Source organism: Lepidochelys kempii, chromosome 18 (genome assembly GCF_965140265.1).
Source record: "Lepidochelys kempii isolate rLepKem1 chromosome 18, rLepKem1.hap2, whole genome shotgun sequence".
In the NCBI taxonomy this organism is placed as follows: Eukaryota; Metazoa; Chordata; order Testudines; family Cheloniidae; genus Lepidochelys; species Lepidochelys kempii.
The window spans coordinates 3,794,663-3,820,792 of record NC_133273.1 but is presented as its reverse complement, the minus strand read 5'-3'; the positions used below and the strand labels follow the sequence as shown (position 1 = coordinate 3,820,792).

The window sequence follows — 26,130 nt, the reverse complement described above, 5'->3', positions numbered from 1 at the left end:
TTCCCCTACCCCAAACAGTCCCTCAGAATCCCTTCCAACAAGATTTTTAGCCCAGTTCTCCAGGCCTAAGACATCAGAGCAAATGAACATAGGGCTGCTTCCCTGGCTGGAACCACCGGGAAGTTTGCCCATCACTCGGTGCCAGGGTAGAATCTGAAGAGCACTAAGACATAAGGCTGGATCCTGACCCATGTTCATGCCCCTGTGCTCTGGGTTAGATACCTCTAGTGTGGGAGACTCCTTGGCTGCCCATCATAGCATCATGAGGCAAACTAGGCTGCATGGTCTAGCGATCTGACCACAGGCCCAGGAGCCAGGACCCTGTGTTGCTCAGCCTGATCCCCCAGTGACGTGTCCTTGGGGAAGTCCTCTGGAGCTGCTGGGGAATTGTTTTGGAAAATGCTGATTTGTCAAAACCAAAACTTTTTGCAGGAAAGTGTCTGTTTCAACAGAGCATTCAGCAGGAAGGTCAAGAGCAAGCTCTCAGAATAGTCACTAGCCCATTGGGCTACACACGAGTTCACAGCCATTCTCTGCCTGATTCAGTCCATGGCCCCCACCCCCGCACCTGGGGCAGTGCCTTAGCCATGGAGCTATTGCTCTCCCTGGTTTCTGTCTGCGAAAGATACTTATATGGCCCCATCACCATAACCTCTGAGCACCTGGAGAGCCTGGGCGGTAGGGCAGTGATATTCCCCCCACTGCATGGAGGATGGACTGAGACAGAGTCTAAAGCCATCACCTTCAGTGGATGTGAGGCTCCTAAATACCTTTACATCCCTGTCCCCAAGTGACTTGCCCCAGGGCTCACAGAAAGTCTACAGCAGAGCAGGAAACTAGCCGTGGGCGGGCTCACACCCTGACCACTGGCTAACCCATCCTCTTAGAATCATAGAATATCAGGATTGGAAGGGACCTCAGGAGGTCATCTAGTCCAACCCCCTGCTCACAGCAGGACCAATCCCCAACTAAAGCATCCCAGCCAGGGCTTTGTCAAGACTGACCTTAAAAACCACAAAGGAAGGAGATTCCACCACCTCCCTAGGGAACTCATTCCAGTGCTTTACCACCCTCCTGGTGAAATAGTTTTTCCTAATATCCAACCTAGACCTCACCCACTGCAACTTGAGACCATTACTCCTTGTTCTGTCATCAGCTACCACTGAGAACAGTCTAGAGCCATCCTCTTTGGAACCCCCTTTCAGGTAGTTGAAAGCAGCTATCAAATCCCCCCTCATTCTTCTCTTCTGCAGACTAAATAATCCCAGTTCCCTCAGCCTTTCCTCATAAGTCATGTGTTCCAGTCCCCTAATCATTTTTGTTGCCCTCCACTGGACTCTTTCCAATTTTTCCACATCCTTCTTGTAGGGGCCCAAAACTGGACACAGTACTCCAGATGAGGCCTCACCAGTGTCGAATAGAGGGGAACGATCACGTCCCTCAATCTGCTGGCAATGCCCCTACTTATACAGCCCAAAATGCCATTGGCCTTCTTGGCAACAAGGGCACACTGTTGACTCATATCCAGCTTCTCGTCCACTGTCACCCCTAGGTCCTTTTCTGCAGAACTGCTGTCTAGCCATTTGGTCCATAGTCTGTAGCGGTGCATGGGATTCTTCCGTCCTAAGTGCAGGACTCTGCACTTGTCCTGTTGAACCTCATCAGATTTCTTTTGCCCAATCCTCTAATTTGTCAAGGCCATGTCTGGCTGTTTGGGGAGGCACAGCCTCCCTAAACCTATGCGACTGCTACCCATGCTCCCAGGCCCACACTCTGACCGCCCCGGGACCAAGCTGGGAGGAATTGGGCTACGGTGACTCCAGAGATGGACACAGGGGCCAGAGTGCTGTTATTCCCCATTGCTGGGCCAGGCCACTGCTACGTCCAGAGCCTCGGAAACACCCACACCAGAGCACCCCACGGCCACCACCCACGGGTCCACGGCCTCCTCGGGCCCATGTGGAGCGTGGGTGTCCTGCCCCACAACGGGCCAGTGAGAGACAGGACAGCAGATGACCTGAGTCAGGCACAGGCTAGCCCAGGGGAGAGGTGGGGTGCCCGGCTGCCGGGGGACAGGCCTCGCCCAGGGGTCCAGCGGTGCTATAGGCACTTGTAGATGACCCTCTCGGGCAGGGTCTGCACTTCCAGCCGGACGGGGCACTTGTAGAGGAAGGAGAGCAGCGTCTCGGTGTAGCCCACCAGGAAGTAGAACTTGTAGGGCGGCAGGCGCTGCAGGAAGACGGCGCAGACGACCAGCGCGTTGGCGCGGTGCTTCAGCATAATCTCGTTGGTCAGGCAGCCGTGGAAGGTGCCGTAGATGAACTTGCGGATGAAGACGTCCTCCACGGTGCGCTCGGCCACCCCGCCCTCCCCGTCCAGGTTACCTGCAGGGCAGACAGGGCAGCGGGGGGTGAGGGGACAGCACCAGGTGCCCCATGCCCACAGGGCACCTTTAAGAGATGGTACGAGCAGCACCAGCCAGAGCAGGGGGCTGCATGGGTGTCCGGCCAGGCACTGCATCAGGATCTGGCCACGGAACACACATCTGCCGGGGGACAGGGACTCCTGCTCCCTCCCCTCCCCCATGCCTGGAGAAGAGCTCGGGGAGGGAGAACGGCCCATGCCCAGGTTGAAGACCCCTCACCCCCTTTTGTTCAGTCAGAGGGGCCACACAAAAGGGATGCTGTGGGGAGCGGGGCAGGAGCACTGGTTGCGGGGGGAGCTCCCAGCTATTTCAGCCCTGGCCTCTCCCAGCGGGGGGCGCTGTAGGGAGCAATGCAGGAACACTGGCTGTGGGGGGGAGTGCCTCTCCCAGCAGGGGGTGCTCTGGGGGGGTGGGGCAGGAATGCTGGCTGTGGGGGAGCTCCTGGCTTTTCCAGCCCTGGCCTTGTTGTAGTAGGATTTTATGTTTGCATTTTGTATAATTTAAAATAAAAAAATAATAATGTAGCATGTATTACATTTATTGATGTATGATTTGACTATATTTTGCCAGCTATTCTTTTTGAAAGCAGAAAGGAATGGCCTAATGGGCCATTGGTAAAGATGCATCAGCCAGAATTTGTATCGGAGCTGATTTTAAGGCAGTAACAGACCTCTTAGGGTTACCATTTTGTTGTAGGTTTAGTATTTTAAAATAAGTAAAAAAATGCAATGACTTGGGTTTTTTTGCATTGCAATTTGATGTTTTTGTTTAAATGCTTTGTGTAAATTAATTCTGTGTTGTGTGTAAATGAGGAACATGTGTGTTAAGAAATAAGTGTAAAGGCCATCGCTGAACCAGATGTTTTAGGGAAAAACCGAGATGTCAGGGCACCAGGAAGCTGCAATACGCCTGTGTCAGAGAAAGGCAGACTGACGACTTTAAAAATAAGACCAGCACCTATCAATGGGGACAAGATAGCCGTGATTAAAACCAGAATGGGGTAACCTTTTAAAAGACTTAATAAAAAATAAAAATAAAAAAAACAATGTAAGAAAACAAGCACTCGTCAAAAAACAACTGATTACAGCATTATGGGAAAATCACTATGGAAACAGGGGGCCTGGCCATGAAACTTTGGGTTCATCCTGCCAAGACTCTGTGTGTGTGTGTGTGTTTAAATGCATATGCTAATTGTTGCATTTTTAATAAACAGGGTGTATTGCTCTTTCCCCTGAAAAAGATCCTGTGTGCTTCTTATAAGCATAACTGCCTCTCCCAGCAGAGGGCACTGTGGGGAGCGGGGCAGGAGCACTGGCTGGAGGGGAGCTCCTGGCTACTCCAGTCCCAGCCTCTCCCAGCAGAAGGCATGGTGGGGAGCAGGGCAGGCACTGAGAGACGGGGAAGCCCAGGTACCCCCAGGGCAGCAGCTGGCGGGTCACTCACTGGTGTGCAGGGAGAGCCAGCCCTTGCGATGGGCAATGTAGTGGGGCGGATGGGCCTGTTCGTACGTCACCGGCTTGTCTCCTTTCCCGACTCACACTTGGGCCGCCCGGTTCTTCTTTTCACACTGTTGCTATGCCGAATGGGGGCAGCACAGAAATTCAGTGAGTCCTGCCTTGTGGTGAGTGACCTAGAGGCTGGTTTATTTATAGTCCTGAAACCAAAGTGGAACCAGAGCACCAGCGAACTTCACATCATTTTAGTTCAAACAAAATACTCTGTAATATTCTTTCATCATCTGTCTGTTTGGGCAGAATTAGAGACCCCAGCCCCATGTTTAATAGAAACCAGAGAAAGCTGATCTCTGAAATACTGTTTAACACACACAGATTTTAAGTGTTGCCATCACGTCTGTTTGGGGAACTCTCCTGTTTCCTCAGCAGCGTGTGACTGCAACTCATAGCCAGGCATGCACCTGCTGGGGAAACGAGAGGTGACTGGTGACCCTGGCTGAACGCTTTCAGATGTTGTTAATAATTTAATGATTTGCATGGCGCCTTACACAGTAAGTGGGATCTTTCCTCCAGATCACTCCATTCAAAGTACCATCACAAATTGGTTTGGACAGAGGTGCTGAAGCTGGGCGGGGAGGGCTGCCACACCCCCTGGCTTGAAGTGGTTTCCATCATATCCAGGGTTTACAGTTTGGGTCAGTGGCTCTCAGCACCCCCACTATACAAATTGTTCCAGCACCCCTGGGTTTGGAATTGCCTTCTTTGGGCACCCAAAGCTTTGGAAGTTCTGGATGCTCAAGGGATGCAGGACTATTCACCACCAATAAATCCCAGTTCAGAAAGCCAGGCCACACGCACTGGACTAGGCTGTGTAAAAAGCCATTGTAGTGTATTGGAACTGGGGAGCTTCCCTTTCCATAGTTTGCAAGCCCTCTGCTGTTAGGTTCTGGTGGCTTTTGCATTAGAAGAGGGAGGCTCACTAGAGAGGTCCCAGACTAGTTAAAGGGATACTCGCCGATTCCTCTATGCTCATCCAGCCACCGGGTTCTGGGTTTGCAAACTTCGAATTTAAATTAGAGATGCCTCCACTGATTATTCGCATTATGGCAGCACAGCAGGGTCCCAATGGAGATCAGGGTCCCATCATGCTGGGTGCTGTGCACGCTCTTAGTGAGAGACAGCCCCTGCCCTGCACAGCTTCTGATTAAATAGACAAGGCAGATGAAGGGTGACGGGCAGGAAGAATTGCTATCCCCATTTTACACACGGAGAGCTGAGGCCAGAGCAATCAAGATCCCATTTTATTTGAACTCAAGCAGCTTTGCATTTATGGTGCTATTCTTGGGCAATACGATGAGATAACTAGCACTGTGGCTATGGGGAAAGTGGTGGATGTGATATACCTTGACTTTAGCAAAGCTTTTGATACAGTCTCACGCAGTATTCTTGCCAGCAAGTTAAAGAAGTATGGGCTGGATGAATGGACTATAAGGTGGGTAGAAAGCTGGCTAGATCGTTGGGCTCAACGGGTGGTGATCAACGGCTCAGTGTCTAGTTAGCAGCCAGTATCAAGCAGAGTGCCCCAGGGGTCGGTCCTGGGGTCGGTTTTATTCAATATCTTCATTCATGATCTGAACGACGGGATGGATTGCACCCTCAGCAAGTTCATGGATGACACTAAGCTGGGGGGAGAGATAGATACACTGGAGGGTAGGGATAGGGTCCAGAGTGACCTAGACAAATTGGATGATTGGGCCAAAAGAAATCTGGTGAGGTTCAACAAGGACAAGTGCAGAGTCCTGCACTTAGGATGGAAGAATCCCATGCACCGCTACAGGCTGGAGACCAACTGGCTATGCGGCAGTTCTGCAGAAAAGGACCTGGGGATTGCAGTGGATGAGAAGCTGGATATGAGTGAACAGTGTGCCCTTGTTGCCAAGAAGATTAATGGCATATTGGGCTGCATTAGTAGGAGCATTGCCAGGAGGTCGAGGGAAGTGATTATTCCCCTCTATTCGGCACTGGTGAGGCCACAGCTGCAGTATTGTGTCCAGCTCTGGGCTCCCCACTACAGAAAGGATGTGGACAAATTGGAGAGAGTCCAGCGGAGGGCAACACAAATGAGTCCATGCTCAAATAAATTGGTTAGTCTCTAAGGTGCCACAAGTACTCCTTTTCTTTTTACAAATGATTAGGGGGCTGGGGCACATGACTTATGAGGAGAGGCTGAGGGGACTGGGCTTATTTAGTCTGCAGAAGAGAAGAATGAGGGGGGATTTGATAGCTGCTTTCAACTATCTGAAAGGGGGTTCCAAAGAGGATGGAGCTCGGCTGTTCTCAGTGGTAGCAGATGACAGAACAAGGAGCAACGGTCTCAAATTGCAGTGTGGGAGATCTAAGTTGGATATTAGGGAAAACTATTTCACTAGGAGGGTGGTGAAGCACCGGAATGGGTTCCCTAGGGAGGTAGTAGAATCTCCATCCTGAGAGGTTTTTAAGATCAGGCTTGACAAAGCCCTGGCTGGGATGATTTATTTGGGGTTGGTCCTGCTTTAAGCAGGGGGTTGGACTAGATGACCTCCTGAGATCTCTTCCAACCCTAATCTTCTATGATTCTATGATATCTGGTGCTATTCTTAACTCAGCTCGGACTCACCCATTAAGTATTAGAACGGAAAAGAGCTGTGAGAGTCATTCAAAACACACCTCTGGAACCCCCTTGTCCACCCCCTGCTAGTGCAGGGTCCCTCGTTCCTGTGCATTGGGTCATGCTTTGTCCATGCCAGACTTCACTGGGCCAAGCAATGAGAACTGCCCCTGGAGACCATCCCCCACCCTAGCACATCACCCAGATGGGAAGTTCTTACTGATGGTCCCAGTCTTGATTACATCCCCATGCTCCCTGTATCAGCCCCTTGTGCCACCTTGAAGAATTCTCTCCTTCCTCATTCTAATCCGCACCAATCATCTTGTGCCAAGCTGTCATTTAATTGAGCAACTGGCCAGTCAGTGCATCCTGCCCCTGAACTATGTTGTTGCTTTTCTCTGAATTAAGGGCAACCTCTTACTCTTTTCTGGCACTGAGGTGCCCAGAAAAGTATGCCATTCTGGAGTGATCTCTGGGAAATGCAGCCAAGGGCTGGGGCCAGGCAAGTGGGAACAGGAGGGGAGCAGGGGCCTGGCAAGTGGAAATGGAGCCTGGAGCTGGGAAGGTGAAGGTATCCCGTGCCTGGGGGTGATCACTACGCCCAGAGAATGGCTGTGCACACAGCAATGGGAAGGCTGCTGTGAGGGACCTTCTCAGACTATCTGGCTCCATCCTGAGATCCTTGTAATCTTCTCTTTGTTTGACTAGCAGCCAAGTGCTGGCAGAGCAAACCCACCAGTGCTTGGAGGTTCTGCTCAACTCAGAGCCAGGTTTCAACCCCCCCACTTTCCAGAGTCCCAGGGGACCATGAGCATGGGCTTGGCCCAACCCTACTGGAGGCATAAGTCTGCTCTGGAACATAAAACTACTGACAGTGTCTGCATTTGTTATGTGGCCACCAGCCCCTTAAAGACCAGAATGACAACGAATGAAACCTGCAATGCTCCTGTGTGAGGCCCCTAGGCAACGAAAGAGAAAATGAAATAAAAATAGTAACACCCGTGTAGCACCCTCCCCCAGAAAGCTGTTAATGGTGGAGCACAGTCAGGGATGCATCATTATCACAAGAAAGAAATCTGGGATCAGAGGAGCCTCATTAAAGAAAAATGCCACATTCCCCAGGAGAGAGTGGCAATTAGACTGCAAATGAATCAAGAGAGACCAAAAGCTGCTCATGCACCGTCCTGTCAGTGCAGGAGCACAAAGGCTTCTCCTCTTCTGCAAAGGACTGGGCTGGTTTAGAGCCCCCCGGTGCCGGGCGCTGCATACACGCTCCCTGCCCCCAGGAGATGACGCACAGCGGAGGAGAAAGGGAGCGTTATTACGCCACTGCACACGTGGGGAACCACGGCAGAGAGAGAGCAAGTGACGTGCCCTGGGTCAGAGCTGGGAGCGCAGAGCCCATTGCTCTGCAGAGCCCCTCTGAGAAACGCGGGTGAGTGACTCTCTCTAGCTGTATTTCTCCAAGGCAGGCTGGACACCTGCCACTCAGAGCTCAAGAGACGTTCCCAGCACCACCTGGCTCTGTGTGGAGCTGGATGGAGCCGCTCTCCCTGTGCCTCTCGGGAACTGCAGGGAGCTGGGAATTTGAATCAGACCAGATGCACCAACGCCCGGCTGTGGCTATGTCTGAAAGCGGTGATGGTGCGAAGACGCGCAGCACCTCTCTGCCTGCAGCCCTCACACTGCCACACTGGGCCTGACTTCTCTCACAGAGACTCGGTGCAGCAATTTTCAGTGACTATTGTGCGTGTGAAGAGACAGACAAATACCCCAGGGCGAGCACCAGGCAGAGCCCAGACAGGTGATGTACACGCTACTCCCACCCAGCTCTGCAGCCTCCTGCTATTCCAGCCTGGTCTTCCCACAGCCCCCCTCCCCCACTATTCCATCTATGCCCCCCCCAAGCTCTGCCAATGCCCCAGCAGCCACCCTGCGCTCCCCATCCAACCCACAGGCCCCTGCTATTCCAGCCCTGGGCTCTCTACACACAGCTCTGCCAGTGACCTCCATCCCAGCCTGCAGACCTCTGTTATCCCAGCCCTGGGCTCTCATCACACAAAGCTCCTCAGAGGAACCTCAGTCCTAACCTGCTGCACCCTCATCTGTCCCAGGAATGAACATTGGCCAAGTGTGCTACGTCACCTCCGTTTTGATCCACCTTGTGTCCTAACCACAACAGAGGCAACTCTCATTTGCCTTAAGGGCAGAACCCGGCGGTTGGCATGTGAGGATCTGTGGAGACGATTTGCTTTTGAAGAACAAATTGTCACACAAATCCTAGTGATTAACTTGCTCAGATTATAAATCCCCTAAACATGTTGAGAAGGCAAAGTGACTTCTCAAAATACTGAAGTCAGTTACCTGTTCCTAACAGACGTGAAACAGACTCAACCCAATGGCAATCTCAATCCCTCCTTTCCTGCCCTGTCCCAGCCCCATTCACATCAGAAAGCACCCGGGTCCATCATCCCTTGGGATGCTCTGTGTCCGTGCTTTGTTTGAAATGGTACATTGCTCTTTTTTTTCAGCAGAAATATTAAACAAGCCCAAGGATTTAGTCCCAGATCCACAGAGGTATTTTGGCTCCTAACTTTCATTGAAATCAATGAAACTTGAGATCATAAATCCCTTTGAGGATTGGGCCTCAGGACAGGGGAAGCTGCCAGTCTCTGGGGCTTGCACACTGGCTAGAGCTTTTGGTTTCAGGTGTGTGGTTTCACAAATGTTTCCCCACTTTTGCAAAATAAAATTTAACCTTGTTTTTCAAGGGACGTTTCCTGTTTGAAACCCCACCCTCAAAGTGTTTCAACGGAAATGAAACCCCCGCTGGGTGCAGACAAAGATTTGTGCTTGAAAGGGTTTCCTGTTTGGCTCTTGAGGGCAAGCAGGGGACTAACATCAAATGAATACCAGCAGTAGCTGAGGGCTTGTGCCTGACTAGAATCAGTGGAGCTCCAGCTGAAGAAGCATCAGCCAGTGCCTTCAAGGGACGGGCCTTGCTAGGTGCTAACTTAACATCTGATAGAGAGTTGTGAGCGGGCAAAACTCCCAGTGTCCTGAGGCCTAGATGAAAGCTGATCCATGCACTTGCACCAAAAGAACTCACTCAGTTGCAGTTCACAGCTCAGTGATTTCCCTGCAAATTCGAGAGGGGGGACACTATATTATTTCAGATTAAGAGCATCCTATTTGGATGCAGTTTATCACCAGGTTTTAGCAATTTAAGCCAAACTGAAAGAAGCCTCCTCTTAACTGGAGAGAAGAGCATCTGCTCGTGGGATTAGTGACATTGGCTTTTAAACTGATTTAAGGGAAACTGCTGTTACAGTCTCAGGCAGACAGACCTAGATCATCAAAAGTATTCAGGCTCCTAACTTCCCCTGATCCACAAGGCCTCACTGAGGGGCTCTGATGCAGCATGTTGAGTGTGCAGGTCTGAACCAATTAATTCTCCTGACCAGCACCTCCTAAACAGGATCAGAACCTCATCCCTGTTGTGTGGTTGAGTCTGGGAAACAGAGGAGTGAGCTGATTTGCCCAAGGTCACGGACAGGAAGAGATCTCCTAAGATTCTTACTCCAAGGCCCAGCTGTGTGAGCTCTATCCCTCTGGGCACCTCTATCTCCAGGACTGACCTTGTCTCCATCAGCTGTGTCTGAGCACCTCACAATTGGTAATGGCTTTATCCTCACCCCCCCCCCCCCCCCCCGAGAGCAGGGCAGTGCTCCTATCCCCAATTGTACAGAGCAGGGATTGAGACCCAAAGCAACTGCGTGACTGGCCCAAGGACACCGGATTTGAGGGTAGAGCAGTGGAATGAACTTGGCTCTCCCAAGACCCAAGCGAGGGCCTGCCCCACTGAACCATTCTTCCTCACACTCATCCAAGAGAAAAAGCCTGGGAACTAGCGACACACCCAGTCCATAAAGCTGGGATCTGAGACCACTGAGGCAGGCAGACAGAGCAGCCTGGCGATGCTGCGGTTTTGGCCAGCTCCGACTCTCTGCCATCAGGAACAGGAGCACTGACAAGCCCCTAAAAACCTGAGGATCTGGGCCGCGGTCCTTTGGTTTGGTTAAGCTCCTGCTGGCCTTTATGCTACTAAACATCTTGCGGCTCCCATGAACCAATGGTCCCTCTAATTTTTAAAAAAGCCGGAGTGTCGCTGCCGAAGCACAAAAAAAAAAAAAGCCCCCCCGAAGCCGGAATGCACGCGGGGTTTAACACCTGTGAGCGCGCGTACACGCACTGCTTAAGAGGGAACAGTGCCATGGACCCTGCCCATTTCTGGCCCTTCTGCCCTGTGAATAAGGCACCGGGCTCTTGTTCATCCCACAGGTGCCGCAAGGCAGGGTCCGTGCCCTTCCGAGGCCTGCCCGCCGCAGAGACGAGGCCTTGGCCTGCCTGAGCATCCGGGACAGTCCCCAGATAGAAAGAGGTGAAACTCCTCTGCTCTGTGAGTCCCTGGGAACGATTCCCGGGGCCCAGCCCTTGAATACAGCTTCTCAGCCCATCAGTCTCAGTGATTATTTCTATTGCTCTTGTTCCTCACAGCCCCAGACCTGGACCAGGCTCAGTACTGGGTTTACAGTGGCACCATGGTGCCAGGCCCAGACTTCAAAGGGCCCCCGGCCCGGCCCGGTCCAGCCCGCTCTGCTGTGTTGCGTCCTGAGGCCCCCAGCCCGCTGGCTCCTCTCCACCCTCTGGTCCTCCCCACTGCCCACCGCTCACTCCTGGTGGCTCGCAGTCCAGCCAAGGGCTCCTCTATACCTGCTGGTCGGACCCCAGTGCAGCTCTGGCTCTGGTTAGTCTCTGCTGCCCACCACCTGTGGGGGCCCCGCCTGCCTCCCTGGAGCCGAATGGCCAGGGACCAATGGAGAAGTCAAGCCAGTCTCAGCCAGTGCAGGGGGGCAGTGGCAGGGGGGACTTGGCAGTTGGCTGGGTCCCTCCAGGTAGGGTGACCTAACTGACCAGCCAGGGGCTCGCCAAAGCTGCCCCCGCGGCCCGCAGGACTTGCCAGAATCACCGCCACCCAGGGCTGACCCCCCATCAGATCCATGCCCTGTCTACTCAGAGCCGAGGTTGGGGCTGAAAGCCCCCCCACAACTGTGCACCACTGCTCCAGGGCTGGGGCAGGGGCTGACCTCTGTCCCTGCTCCCAGCTCCGCACGCCACTGCCCAGGGCTCACCTGAGCTCCTTGCACTGCTGCCTGGGGCTAGGACTGACCCCACCCCCTGAGCTCCGCTGACCCCCCCCAGCCCCACTGGTTTGAGCATTGGCGCGCTAAACCCAGGGTTGCAAGTTCAATCCTTGAGGGGGCCATTTAGGGATCTGGGGCAAAAATTGGGGATTGGTCCTGCTTTGAGCAGGGGGTTGGACTAGATGACCTCCTGAGGTCCCTTCCAACTTGGATATTCTATGTGCACTGCCTGGACCTCACATCGCTGCCCCACCCCATGTTCCTGCAAGCCCCGCTAGGGGGGTGTACCCGGTATGACATTGCATTCCATATGATTTTATGAAAATACGCTAATGAGTATGAATATAATTTAACTAGAATATGCTTCATGCAAAAGGTCTCTTGTAAGGTATCATTACAAAGCTTATAATCTACTGAGTGTGGTCATCCTATTTGTATAAATGTATCACTTGTATCTGAAACTAGAAATATGAAATATAAGTCTGAGGGCCTATTGTAATTATGCAAAGTGTGGGCCATTAATGGTGGTTTGGAATCTTGATGGCTCCCATCAACTAGGACAATCGACTATAGATGGCTCTGTTTACTTGTAAGTCTTCCTGTGTACCTGTCTTACAGTGACATGTGTTCATGGCAGCTGAACTGGAATCCATCTTTAACCTGGTGCTTTTCCATTTAGAAGGAGGGGTGGGAACCCAGAGAGGGACAAAGGATTCCCGCCTTGTGCAAAAGCTATATAAGGAAGTGGAACAGAACAAAGGGGGCGTCAGTCATGAGAAATCCCCTACCTACCACCTGAGCTAGAGCAAAGGCTGTACCAGGGGAAAGACTAGGAAGGCATCCAGTCTGTGATAGAAGCTTATTGAAACATCTCTGAAGGTGAGATTTTGTCTGTATTGAGTTTTCTTACTGTATTAGGTTTAGACTTGCATGTTTTATTTTATTTTGCTTGGTAATTCACTTTGTTCTGTCCGTTATTACTTGGAACCACTTAAATCCTACTTTTTGTATTTAATAAAATCACTTTTTACTTATTAATTAACCCAGAGTATCTGTTAATACCGGGGGGGGGGGGACGACAGCTGTGCATATTTCTCTATCAGTGTTATAGAGGGTGAACAATTTATGAGGTTACCATATATAAGCTTTATACAGGGTAAAATGGATTTATTTGGGGTTTGGACCCCACTGGGAGCTGGGCATCTGAGTGTTGGAGAGAGGAGCTCTTCTTAAGCTGTTTTCAGTTAAGCCTGCAGCTTTTGGGGAGGATGTTGTTCAGACCTGGGTCTGTGTTTGCAGCAGGCCAGGGTGTTTGGCTCAAACCAGGCAGGGCACTGGAGTCCCAGGCTGGCAGGGAAAACGGGTTTAGAGGTAGTCTCAGCACATCAGTTGGCAGTTCCCAAGGGGTTTTCTGTGATCCAGCCTGTCACACCCAGCTTTTTTGATATACAACATTTGTTCATTTGCTCTTGCCAATGGGACAAATGCCCTGGTCACCCTACCTCCAGGCAAGTGGGTCCTGAGGGAGCCCGGCTGGGGTTGGGGCAGGCCCTGGCCTGGACGATCACACAGCTCCTGAGAGGCCAGAGCGATTCCCCACCCCAGGACCAGGCTGGCCCCAGCTGCACTGCCAGCTCAGCCTGGCAGACACAGTCACCTTCCAGCAGGGCTGGTGAGTGTGGCCGGGGGGCAGGCAGGGGGGTGGGTCTCTGGAGGGGCCTATGGTGGTGGGGTGCTGGGCTGTGAGGGGGCACTGGGCAGTTGGGGGGTCTGTGTGGGGGCTGTGTAGTTGTGGTGGGGGGGCTGTGGGGAAGGGCAGTGGGGGTGGGGGAGAGCTGCGTTTTGGAATGCTAGGGAGTGGGGGTTCTATGAGGGGTGCTGGGCAGTTGTGGGGGGCTATGGGGGTGCTTGGCAGTAGTGGTGGGGCTGTGGGTGGGGGGCACTGGGCAGGGGTAGTGGTGTGCAGGGCGCTGTGCATTTGTGGGGAGCCTGTGGGGGAGCACTCGGCATAGCGGGTCTGGGGGCTGTTGGGCAGAGGGGTTGTGTGGCATGGCATGGGCCTGCCCCCAAGGGGAAGGGTCATGCTGGCAGCACAAGCCTGGGTGGGCCAGGGTATCTCTGGCGATTGCTGGTTTGAAAACTGTGCCCTTGTACTGGGCTGGGCAGGATGGGGTCACCCCCGCCATGTCATGCCCCATTGCCCCTGGCCAGCCCTTCGGTTCGGGGACTGACCTCTCTGCACCATGCTCCATTGCTCCCATAAGTAAGTCCACAAATAAGTTTGGCAGTGGGTCCACAAATGGTTAATCTGGCCCTGGCCCTGCCCCATGGGCCCCTTTGACTTGCTTCCCCTGAGTTCTTGGGCTGAAGTATCCATCACTCCTTACAGCCCAAGTGAGCAGTCCTGGGAGAGTCATAGACTCACAGACTTTAAGGTCAGAAGGGACCATTATGATCATCTAGTCCGACCTACTGCACAACGCAGGCCACATAATCTCACCCACCCACTCCTGTAACAAACCCCTAAACTATGTCTGAGCTATTGAAGTCCTCAAATCATGGTTTAAAGACTTCAAGGTGCAGAGAATCCTTCAGTAAGTGACCTGTCCTCCACGCTGCAGAGAAAGGTGAAAAACCTCCAGGGCCTCTGCCAATCTGCCGTGGAGGAAAATTCCTTCCTAACCCCAAATATGGCGATCAGCTAAACCCTGAGCATGTGGGCAAGGCTCACCAGCCAGATACCCAGGAAAGGATTCTCTGTAGTAACTCAGATCCCACCCCATCTAACATCCCATCACAGGCCATTGGGCATATCTACCGCTAATAGTCAAAGATCAATTAATTGCCAAAATTAGGCTATCCCATCGTAACATCCCTGCCATAAACTTATCAAGCTTAGTCTTGAAGCCAGATATGTCTCTTGCCCCCACTGCTTCCCTTGGAAGGCTGCTCCAGAACTTCACTCCTCTGATGGTTAGAAACCTTCATCTAGAATCATAGAATATCAGGGTTGGAAGGGACCTCAGGAGGTCATCTAGTCCCACCCCCTGCTCAAAGCAGGACCAATCCCCAACTACTTTCAAGTCTAAACTTCCTGATGGCCAGTTTATAGCCATTTGTTCTTGTGTCCACATTGGTACTGAGCTTAAATAATTCCTCTCCCTCCCTGGTATTTATCCCTCTGATATATTTATAGAGAGCAATCATATCTCCCCTCAGCCTTCTTTTGGTTAGGTTAAACAAGCCAAGCTCCTTGAGTCTCCTTTCATAAAACAGGTTTTCCATTCCTTGGATCATCCTAGTAGCCCTTCTCTGTACCTCTTTCAGTTTGAATCATAGAATCATAGAATCATAGAATATCAGGGTTGGAAGGGACCCCTGAAGGTCATCTAGTCCAACCCCCTGCTCGAAGCAGGACCAATTCCCAGTTAAATCATCCCAGCCAGGGCTTTGTCAAGCCTGACCTTAAAAACCTCTAAGGAAGGAGATTCTACCACCTCCCTAGGTAACGCATTCCAGTGTTTCACCACCCTCTTAGTGAAAAAGTTTTTCCTAATATCCAATCTAAACCTCCCCCGCTGCAACTTGAGACCATTACTCCTCGTTCTGTCATCTGCTACCATTGAGAACAGTCTAGAGCCATCCTCTTTGGAACCCCCTTTCAGGTAGTTGAAAGCAGCTATCAAATCCCCCCTCATTCTTCTCTTCTGCAGGCTAAACAATCCCAGCTCCCTCAGCCTCTCCTCATAAGTCATGTGTTCTAGACCCCTAATCATTTTTGTTGCCCTTCGCTGGACTCTCTCCAATTTATCCACATCCTTCTTGTAGTGTGGGGCCCAAAACTGGACACAGTACTCCAGATGAGGCCTCACCAATGTCGAATAGAGGGGAACGATCACGTCCCTCGATTTGCTCGCTATGCCCCTACTTTGAATTCAGAAAGGCAGGACTGGCCACCGGCTTCTGGGAGAGCTGCTCCCTGGCTTGCTGTAAGCACCCTCCACGGGATCCAAATCCTGGGTACACATCACCCCATCCAGCACAATACGTCCAAAGGCCAGTCCAGGACCTCAGCTGGTTACTGGGGCCTGCTCACCCTGCCAGTGTGGGCTGTTACAGTATGTACATTATGAAGTCACTCAGGGTGTTGCTCTCTATGGGAGTCTGATCAAGTCAGTGCAAAGGCCTCTGACCTGGGGGCCATAAATTACCCAGGGTTTGATATACCTCTGTTTGCATAAGAGCTTTCTCTCTCCCAGCCAGGGTCTAATCCAGGCCAAGCCAATGCCATGATCTCCAAGTGCCTGTCCCAGAGTTACAGCGCCAGAAACAATGGAGTAGGAGAGCCAGGGAACCATGGAGGGGATGACAGAAAGCCGAGAGCAGGGTGATGGGGAAAGGTCAGTGAGAGTAAATTACTGTGTAGATATGGGCCAGCCTTAGGGGAAATGGTGCCCTGGGTGAACTTGTATTTTGGTACACCTGGCCCCTGTGGGCATGGCGCACTCCCTTGCCCCTGACACCCGTGGGTGCCCCCCCACTGCCCTGGTCTCCATGGGCTCCCCAGGCTCCCACCCCTCCTGCACCACTAATCCATGAACTGGCCCCTTCGCCCCAACCCCTGTCCCCCTCCTGCAACAATGTGGGGAAACTGATCTGGATGCACAGAGCAGCTGGCCTGCTGCTCACTCCCCCCGCTTGAACACTGCTCCTCCGTGCACCCCTAGAGGACTTTTGTGGGGAGTGAGGAGCTCCCTACATCCAGGTCACTTTCCTGACCTGGGCTACGTACGGGGAGGGCAGGGGAGCAGCAGCTCCTGATGCCTCACAGCACAGCCCAGTCCAGCTGGGGAAAGTGACCTGGAGGCAGGGAGCACTTGGTGTTGCTCCTCGCTACCCCCCTCATAGCCCCTAGGAGGGCGCAGAGGAACACTGTGGGGGGGTGGGGGGTGGGAGGGAGGAATATCTATGCATCAGCACTTCCCCCCCACATGCAGTGCTCCCCTGCCAACTCCCATGATTGCATCATGAGTCTCATGATAATTATTAGTTTCCTTAAAGCCCCAGCTCCTGGAGTCAAGTGGGTCTGTGATGATTTCAACTTTCATTCTTAAAGAACAAGTCAGGGTATGTCCACAGTACGAAATTATTTCAAAATATTCTATTTGAATTTTCGGAAGCTATTTTATACATTCGGTCTTCTGTGTCCCCACTAAAGCGCGTGAATTCGGCAGATTGCATCCACAGTACCAAGGCTAGCATCGAATGTTGGAGCGGTGCACTGTGGGTAGCTATCCCACAGTTCCCACAGTCCCCGCCACCCATTGGAATTCTGGGTTAAGCTCCCAGGGCATGATGGGGCAAAAACATTCTCGCAGGTGTTTCTGGGTGTGTGTTGTCAGAAAGCTGCGGCAGACAATCGTTTTGCGCCTTTTTGGCGTGCAGACGCCATACTGCTTTCAGCAGACGGTGCACCGCTGCTCTCCTGCTACTATGAATCCACCTCTCCAACTCAACTCTGCTCGGCCATCGTGAACTGAGCGTCATAGCTTCCACCGCCAGCTCTTCTCTCCTGCTATTGCCGCGCTTCTGAGCTTCTCCATGTTGTCTGTCCTGGGTTCCCACCTCCGTAAAAGCCACAGAAGACAACCATTTTCAGCCGCTATTCGGCTACCGTGGACCAAACAGCACAGCTTCTGCTGCCACTCTGCTCTCCTACGTTTCATGCCCTTTTTCCAGGATTACCCGTGAAGGGGCCATAGCATGGCAAGCATGGAGCCCGAACAGGTCCCCGCTGCAGTTTTGACCATTGTAAATACCTTGCGCATTATCCAGCATTATGTGCAGTACCTGCAAAACCGGGGGAGGAAGGGACAACAGCGTGATTACTATAGTGATGAAGACATGGACACAGATGGCACGGCATGTGGCGATTGGGAGATCATGGTGCTGTTGGGTCCGGTTCATGCTGTGGAATGCCAATTCTGGGCCTGGGAAACAAGCACAGACTGGTGGGACCGCATAGTGTTGCAGGTATGGGATGATTCCAAGTGACTGAGAAACTTTCGGATGCGTAGGGCCACTTTCATGGAACTTTGTGACTTGCTTTCCCCTGCCCTGAAGGTCAAAGACACCAAAATGAGAGCAGCCCTCACGGTTTAGCAGCGAGTGGCCATAGCCCTCTGGAAGCTTGCAACGCCAGACAGCTACCCGTCAGTCGGGAATCAGTTTGGAGTGGGGAAATCTATTGTGGGGGCTGCTGTGCAGCCCGTAGCCAACGCAATCACTGAGCTGCTGCTATCAAGGGTAGTGACTCTGGGAAATGTGCAGGTCATAGTGGACGGCTTTGCTGAAATGGGATTCCCTAACTGCGACGGGGTGATAGACGGAACCCGTATCCCTATCTTGGCCCCGGAACACCGGGGCGGCCAGTACATAAACTGCAGGGGTACTTTTCCATGGTGCTGCAAGCACTGGTGGATCACAAGGGATGTGTCACTGACATCAGCATGGGATGGCTGGGAAAGGTGCATAACACTCGCATCTTCAGGAACTCTGGTCTGTTTAAACAGCTACAGGAAGAAACTTACTTCCCAGACCAGAAAATTACTGTTGGGGATGTTGAAATGCCTATAATTATCCTCGGGAACCCAGCCTACCCCTTAATGCCATGGCTCATGAAGCCGTACACAGGCACCCTGAACAGCAGTAAGGAGCAGTTCAACTATAGGCTGAGCAAGTGCAGAATGGTGGTAGAATGTGCATTTGGACGTTTAAAAGCGCTCTGGCGCAGTTTACTGACTCGGATAGATCTCAGCACAACCAATATTCCAATTGTAATCGCTGCTTGTTGTGTGCTCCACAATATCTGTGAGAGTAAGGGGGAGACATTTATGGCAGGGTGGGAGGTTGAGGCAACTCGCCTGGTGGCCAGTTTCGCACAGCCAGACAACAGGGCGATTAGAAGAGTGCAGCAGGGCGTGCTGCACATCAGAGAAGCTTTGAAAGCCAGTTTCATGATTGGCCAGGCTACGGTGTGAGAGTTGTGTTTGTTTCTCTTAAAGTTACTCGCCCCCTATATATATATATGAAAGGAAATAAAGTCACAATTGTTTAAAAACCATTCTTTGTTATTTGTTGCACAAAACATTGAGAGAAATCAGAAGCTAGATGAGGGGGTGTATTGGGTTAGGGGGGTGGAAGAGGGGAGAAGAACAAGTCCAGAAACCAAATAAAAATTTAGGATATGACAGTTTTCTGCTGCTTGTGCAATCCTCTGGGGTTGACTGTGTGGGTCCCCGTAGATCCCCCCCTCCCCCCCCATGTTCTTGGGCATTTGGGTTAGGAGGCTATGGAACTTGGGGAGGAGGGAGGGCGGTTATTCAGGGGATGCAGCGGCAGTCTGTGGTCTTGCTGCCTTTCCTGCATTAGATCCACCATACAATGGAGCATGTCAGTTTGCTCCCCCATGAGCTTGACCATAGCATCCTGCCTGCTCTCATCGCGCACGTCCCTCCTCTCTTCATATTTATGTAATGCTTTACATGACTCCGCAATTGTTTGCCTCCACGCATTCAACTGGGCCCTATCAGTGTTGGAGGACTGCACGAGCTTGGCAAACATGTCGTCCCGAGTTCATTTTTTCCGCCTTCTAATCTGGACCAGCCTCTGGGACGGAGTAGATAGGGGCCGCGTTGAAACATTTGCACCTGCTGCGGGAGGAGAAAAAGGGAGGGTAGTATTTTAAAAGATACATTTTAGAGAACAAAGGGGACACTGTTTCTCAGTGAAACAGGCAATTCATAGTACACAGCACATGTTCTTTCTGTACAAGGTCTCATTTTGCCTCTTATACTGAAGTGCCTGCCACTTTGGTGTGAGTAAGCCATCACACATGGCTGGGCAACAGAATTCAGCTTGCAGGCAGCCTGCGGGCTCTCTGGGATGATTGCTTCACACAACAGCCTCCCCCCCCCCACACACACACCACGGGGCTCCAATGAGGTTCTGAGCAGGGATGAGCCCTTTAAACTAAACGTGAACAGCCCAGCACAGCTGGGTTTCCCTCCACCCCCCACCGCGTGGCTCTGATCAAACTCTCATTCACCAGAAGTGCCTTCTCCAGGGTCATGGTCCAGGAGCATGCTTTGGGAGTAGCGGGAGGCTATTGGCTCCAGCGTTAAAAATAGCTCCTGGCTAGGGGGGAAAACAGATTCCCCACTTGCCGCCTGTACACTGTCCTCCTCCTCCTGCTCCTCTTCGTCCTCCAAAAACTCATCCTCCTCGCTCCGTGCTATTCCCTCCTTGCAGATGTCCATGGACAGTCGTCGGGTAGTGGTGTTGTCACCCCCCATAATTGCATGCAGCTCACGGTAGAAGCGTCATGTATGCGGCTGTGACCCAGAGCACCCGTTCGCCTCCCTGGCTTTTTGGTACACTTGCCTGAGCTCCTTGATTTTTTGTATGAAACTGTTCTGTGTCCCTGTAGTAGCCTCTTTCCATCATGGCCCTGGAGACTTTCGCGTACGTATTTGTGTTCCTTTTTTTGGAACGTAGTTCTGCCATAACAGAGTCATCTCCCCAAAATGCAATGAGATCCAGTACCTCCCGTTCAGACCATGCTGGAGCTCGTCTGCGAATCCGGGACTGCTTGGTCTCTTGAGATGGTGGATTCTGCATGGTCGCCTGTGATGGTGGACTGTGCTGATGGTCACCTGTGCTGATGGTGACCAAACAGGAAGTTCAAAAGTTTCCTGGGCTTTTACTGCCTACCTGGAGTTCAGAGTGTTGTCCAGAGTGGCCACAAGGGAGCATTCTGGGATAGCTCCCAGAGGCCAATATTGTCGAATTGCATCCACAGTACCTGTAACCCGGAACTGCGATATCGATTTTAGCGCTACTCCACTTGCCGAGGTGGAGTACAGAAATCGGAGTAAAGAGCCCTTTAAATTGAAAAAACTGGTTTGGTCGTGTGGACGGAACCAGTTTTATTTCGAGGTAACTCGGCTAATTCCGAAATAACCGCATACTGTAGACCAGGCCTAAGTGTCTAGTCCTTGTGGCTATTGGGAAAGCTTCAAAATGAGACCCCAGAGCACCCTAAAGGCTCAAACAGCAGAAGGCGAATAAAAAGACCCCCCCCCCCAGTCTTTTTACACAGTCTCAGGATTTTAAAGTCACTCACAGGATTTTTGGTGAGCCTGACTCATGATTTTTGCACCTTTGGGGTTGTCACTACTGTATTGGGCAGTTCTGCTGCAAGCTTTGTGTGGAAAACCAGCCAGCAAAGTCCCAACTGTAGCAAGACTAAACGGGGTGGAGGTAGGGTGCAGAGCCCTTTTGGTGAGGCTGCCAGCATCTGTCTGTCCATCCAGCCTCATACACATCCGTCCATCATCTAGGTTCTCATGCCAGCGAATGCCCTGCATGGGGGGATGTTCTAGAGAAGGCAAGCTCTCCCAGCCCCCTACCCCTGTGTTGGCACTGCCCTGCCCTGGCCCTTTCCCATTCTTCACTGGGCCCTGCCCTGCACAGGCCCTGTCCCCTGCTGCGCTGGCCTGTCATTGAGCCCTGCCCTCCCATGGTCGCTGGCCCCACACTAACTTTGCTGGGTTCTCAGAGTGGCCCAAAGCTGATGTTCTGCAGACAAACCGGAGAGAAGTTGTTTCCCTTGCATCCTGCAGCCCTTTCCTGTGCAGCTTTTCTGCTTTGCAGACCATGCCCTGAGGTTTCTTAGCAGCTTGTGCCAGTCGCTCTGGGCTGTGCTTCTTGCTCTAAGGTAGCGTGACTGGCAACTCCCACAGCCCTCAGAGCATCACATGGTGACGGAAGACCCGCAAAGCAAGAAGCCACATGGGCCTGCCTATAACAGCAGCAGAACCAAAGCAGAGAGCTGTAATGCTGTGACCAAACTGACATGCACTCTGTTCCCCGCAGCACCTGCACCCCCCAGGCTGGGCCCTTCGGAAAAGCTGCCCACTTACTAAGGTGCCTAAGTGGGAGCTGAACTCCTTCGGGAAGCCAGTTGTGGGTTTTGAGCCCCTCTGAAGAGTCCAGCCCATGTGTGTCAGCCAAGTGTGGGGGTCAAAGCAATTGGGGAATCAGCCTCCCACTGTTCCCCGATCTTGTCCCCAAGCCCCAGCCTCTCTCTGGTGTCCCCCTCTTGCTTTTAGTGTTGACCACTATTGACACGAGCAGCGCGGGCTCTGTGCAGACATAACACAGCAAGGGGCTGACCCCACAGGAGCAATGCTGCAGAGCTGTGAGTTTCCCGTGGGGTGGGCCCCATTTGAGGGCCTTGCACACGCTGCCTCCACCTGTCAGGCTTAGGGAGGATCCGCTGGGCCAGATTCAGCTCTCGCTCCAGCGATGAAAACCCGGCGAAGCCAGAGCGGTCGCCAGCAGCCAGGACATTCCAGTGAATCCGAGCCCCATCTGCACATTACAGCCCTCTGTATTACAGGCCATCTCTGCTCAGCTCCTGCAACCTTAGCTCAGCCCCACCCTGCCTGCCGGGCAGGAGAAGGAGAAGTTGGGGCTTTCACTGAATACTGTTTCTACATATTTCCCACGACAGCACCTGCTGCCTCGATGACTGTCCCACAGCTCCTTCCCCTTCCCGGATGAGAATAAGCACCACCACACGCACCTTTACACCCGTATAATGCAAGCACAGGGGGTGCGGGGGAATTGAGACCATTCTCCTACAATTCTTCCAGGAAGACAAGGACTCGCCCAGGGCACCCAGGGGAGCCTGTGGCAGAACGGGGCCTTGAACACACATCTTCCAAGGCCCAGGCTAGCCCCCTAAACACCACCCCCTCCTTCCCCTCCCTGGAAGTGGAACCAAAATAACTATTTCAGTCGTAATCCCCACCCTTGGTTATTGGGTTTGGACTCTGGCTTTGGTAGGAGAGGGCCTTGTTTTGATCTCACGTATGCTGATTCCTTACTGGCTTAATGACCTCTATCTAGAGACACTTTCATGCCGAACTAGGAGGGTCCCCCATCGACTTAACACTCAGGGTGAGAATTACGATCAGTGCTGTAATTGCAGCTCCACTCACCACAAGAGACAAGCTCCGCGGCTCCTGAGTCATGTGGGACTTTTGCAAATGTTACCCTTGTGCTCTAAGCTGTTACGACATGTACACAGAGAGGCCGGCACACGACTGGGGTCTGTACAGGGCCCAGCACAATGCGAGCCTGACATTGGTCGGGATCTGTACAGTGCCTGGCATAATGGGGCCTGATCTTGGTCAGGGTCCGTGCAGCACGTGGCACAGTGGGGCACCTGCCCTGATCTTTCTTGGGGTCTGTGCAGAGCCTGTCACAGTGGGGCCTGATCTCAGCTGAGGTTTGTACAGTGCCGGACACAATGGGCGTGATCTTGGCCGGGGTCTCTAGACACTACAGTAACACACATGTAGCTTTTAATTGAAGTCCTGTCCATGTATTAGACACAATTCTGACTCCTAACACCGTTTCTGAGGTGCATTAATCTGGGCCTCCTGCCTTTCCTTGTTTGAGCACCGTATGTCTCTCTGTATTTGCCAAACAGAACCTGAGCACCTCCTTGGGACAGGGCAGCAGAGACGCTACCTTCCTCCTGGGAGTATGAATCCCCACACTCCACCACTGCGATGCGTTCAGGGCTCATTCCCAGAAGCTCATGCTCTTGAATGAAGCTTTTGAGCTGTGTGTGGTTGAGTCAAGTTACAAATAACCCACGTGCACTGTCCCTTTAAAGACCGAAGGCCAGGCCTGTCAAAATATTGACAGTATCCTCTCCTTGGGGTTGTTGCTGAAGCCCCAGTGCTCTGCAGGCTCCAGGCCTCCATCCGCACCCACGCAAGCAGCACAAAGTTTGCGTCATTTGGTACCTTGCAGAGGGCTGAGATAACTCGCAATCATTTGAGTGAGCAGAGACCAAATGGCCTTAGAAGAAAACCTGGCTCTGTGTCCCTTCGCCTACGGAAGTTAAGGGCAGAAAGTCTCACCAGGAGTCTAGTCTGACCGTCACCTGCTGCATAGCCCAGGGCACGGATTTTAACCCCGGGATGCCTGCACTGGGGGAGTTTCTCTTCCCTACTGCGTAAGTGAGGCTGTCAACCCCAATCACTTGTGGTAGCTCTAGAACATACCCCTTTAGAACAGGGGTCTCCAACCTTTTTATCCCCAGGATCACTTTTTGAATCTAAGGGTAACCCAGGATCTATCCCACCCCTTCCCTGAGGCCCTGCCCCTTCCCCAAAGCCCCACCCCGCTCACTCAACCACCCCCACTCTCCGTCACTCGCTCTCCTCCATCCTCACTCACTGGGGATAGGGGGTTGAGGTTCAGGAGAGGGTGTGGGCTCTGGGCTGGGGCTGAGGGATTCGCAGTGTGGGAGGGGGCTCTGGGTTGAGCCTGGCCAGGGGTTTGGGGTGCAGGAGGGGGTGAGGGGTGCAAGCTCTAGGAGGGAGTATGAGTGCAGGAGGGGGCTACGGTCTGGGGCAGAGTGTTAGGGTGCAGGAGGGGGTACAGGGTGCTGGCTCTGGGAGGGGGGTCAGGGTTGTGGCAGAGGGTTGGGGTGCAGGAAGGGGTACAGGGTGCTGGCTCTGGGAGGGGGGGTCAGGGCTGGGGCTTGGGGTGCAGGAGAGGGTTCAGGCTGCAGGAGGGGGTACAGGGTGCTGGCTCCAGGAGGGGGCTCAGGGATGGGGGTTGGGGTGCAGCCTCCCACCGGGCAGCACTTACCTCTGGCGGCTCCCGGTTGGTGGCAGATGCAGCGAGGCTAAGGCAGGCTCCCTGCCTATCCTGGCCCCACACCACTCCCGGAAGGGGCTAACGTGCCCCTGCGGCCCCTGGGGAAGGGGTGGGGGGCATGTGGCTCCGCGTGCTGCCCCTCTCTGCAAGCACCACCCATGCAGCTGTCCCTGCCAATGGGGGCTGCGGGGGCAGTGCTTGCAGGCAGGAGCAGCGCACAGAGGGAGACCCCCCCCCCGGGCCGCAGGGCTGTGCTGGCCGCTTCTGGGAGTAGCATGGGGCCGGGGTAGGCAGGGAGCCTGCCTCAGAGGCAGCCACACTGCACAACCAGAGATCACGATCGACTGGGAGATCCTCTAGGTTGGTGACCACTACTTTAGCATGACCCCAGCTTAGCTGAGTGCAGTTCTGTGCCTGGCCTCTAGGAGGTGCATCCCGCACAGGTGCACCCCAGGAGAAGGGGGCTTTAAGCCAGCTTTGAGCCCCAGGAATACTGGGCTGCTTGGGGGCTGTAAAGGCTCCTGATATAACTTGGGCAGCCATTCTAAGTTACGGCCGGGTCTGCCTTTGAGTAGCTCAACAAGCCCGAGCTGCCCAGAATGGCCATTGGGCCACGTGCCCTTCCCTGCCCCTGGCCTGCCCCTGCGCCAGGGCTCACGAGGAGGACTGTGGCCTTGGAGAAGGTTTGGCGAAGAGCTTGGCGAACGGTTCGGAAGCTGGAGGCTCAGGGGAGCTGAATCCATTGAGAGTAGCCAAGAGGCAGTTCGGCGGTGATGTGATCGGTCTGAAAGGAGATTTCTGACAGCAGCGGGAGAGCCACTGGCTGGGGCTGGGGCTGGGGCTGGATACATCCCAGTCAGCAAGGCGCTGTGCAGTGACACTGACCAAGCTTTGTAGCCTGGAAGACAGGTTTGGGGAGCGCCCAGACTGGCCTTTACAACTGTTGATTAGCAGGTGGTTGATATCTCTGCCCCCATCCCCCAGGAGCGGAGGGGAGCTCCCCCTGCTGGCTGAGTGTGACGCTCGAGAGGCTGAACCCAGCACTCGCTCACTCCACTGCACAGCTGATCAACACCCGGGCGTGGGAAGGCTGCTGTGCGGAGAGCCTGGGGCTGGGGCTCAGCTGCGCCCATCCCGAGCAGGCTGGCAGCTGGCGAAGTGGAAACCTGGTAGTTTCCCCCAGTGGTAAGTTGGGAATAACTTCCCCTCCCCCATCCCCTCAAATGAGACCTATGCTCCAAACACCACGTGTTCCAAGCAGGGGGCGGTCCATGGCGGGGGACAATGAGAAACAATGTGCTGAATGATGAGTCCTGGCAGGAGTGGGTGAAGCTCCCCATGGCGCTGCCTGCTCTCACCAGCACTGAGCAAGAGGCCATTCATGTGCATGCGATACCCATGGCCCACTGGGTCCTGGGTGGCACCGATTCACGCTGGACGAGTCTCCTGCCTGCAGGCAGGGCCTGGCACCCACGTTGTGCTGCCGGCATGTACGAAGGAATCTGGGGAATGCACAGTGGGATGGGGAATTCGCCAGCTGTTAAGAATCTGCCTGACTACAAAGAGCAGATGCCTCTCCCTGTGGTTGGCATTTCCACACGGCCTCCTCTGGACTCTGCCTAAGGAGCTCAGCAGTGCCCGCTGGAGCGGCACAGT

General features: G+C 53.3%; 1 pseudogene; it reads right to left on the bottom strand.

Annotated features, from left to right (window-relative positions):
* Positions 1-2,043: 2,043 nt before the first annotated feature.
* Positions 2,044-26,130, bottom strand: part of LOC140900208 (small ribosomal subunit protein uS3mA-like) — a 41,197-nt pseudogene continuing 17,110 nt past the window's right edge.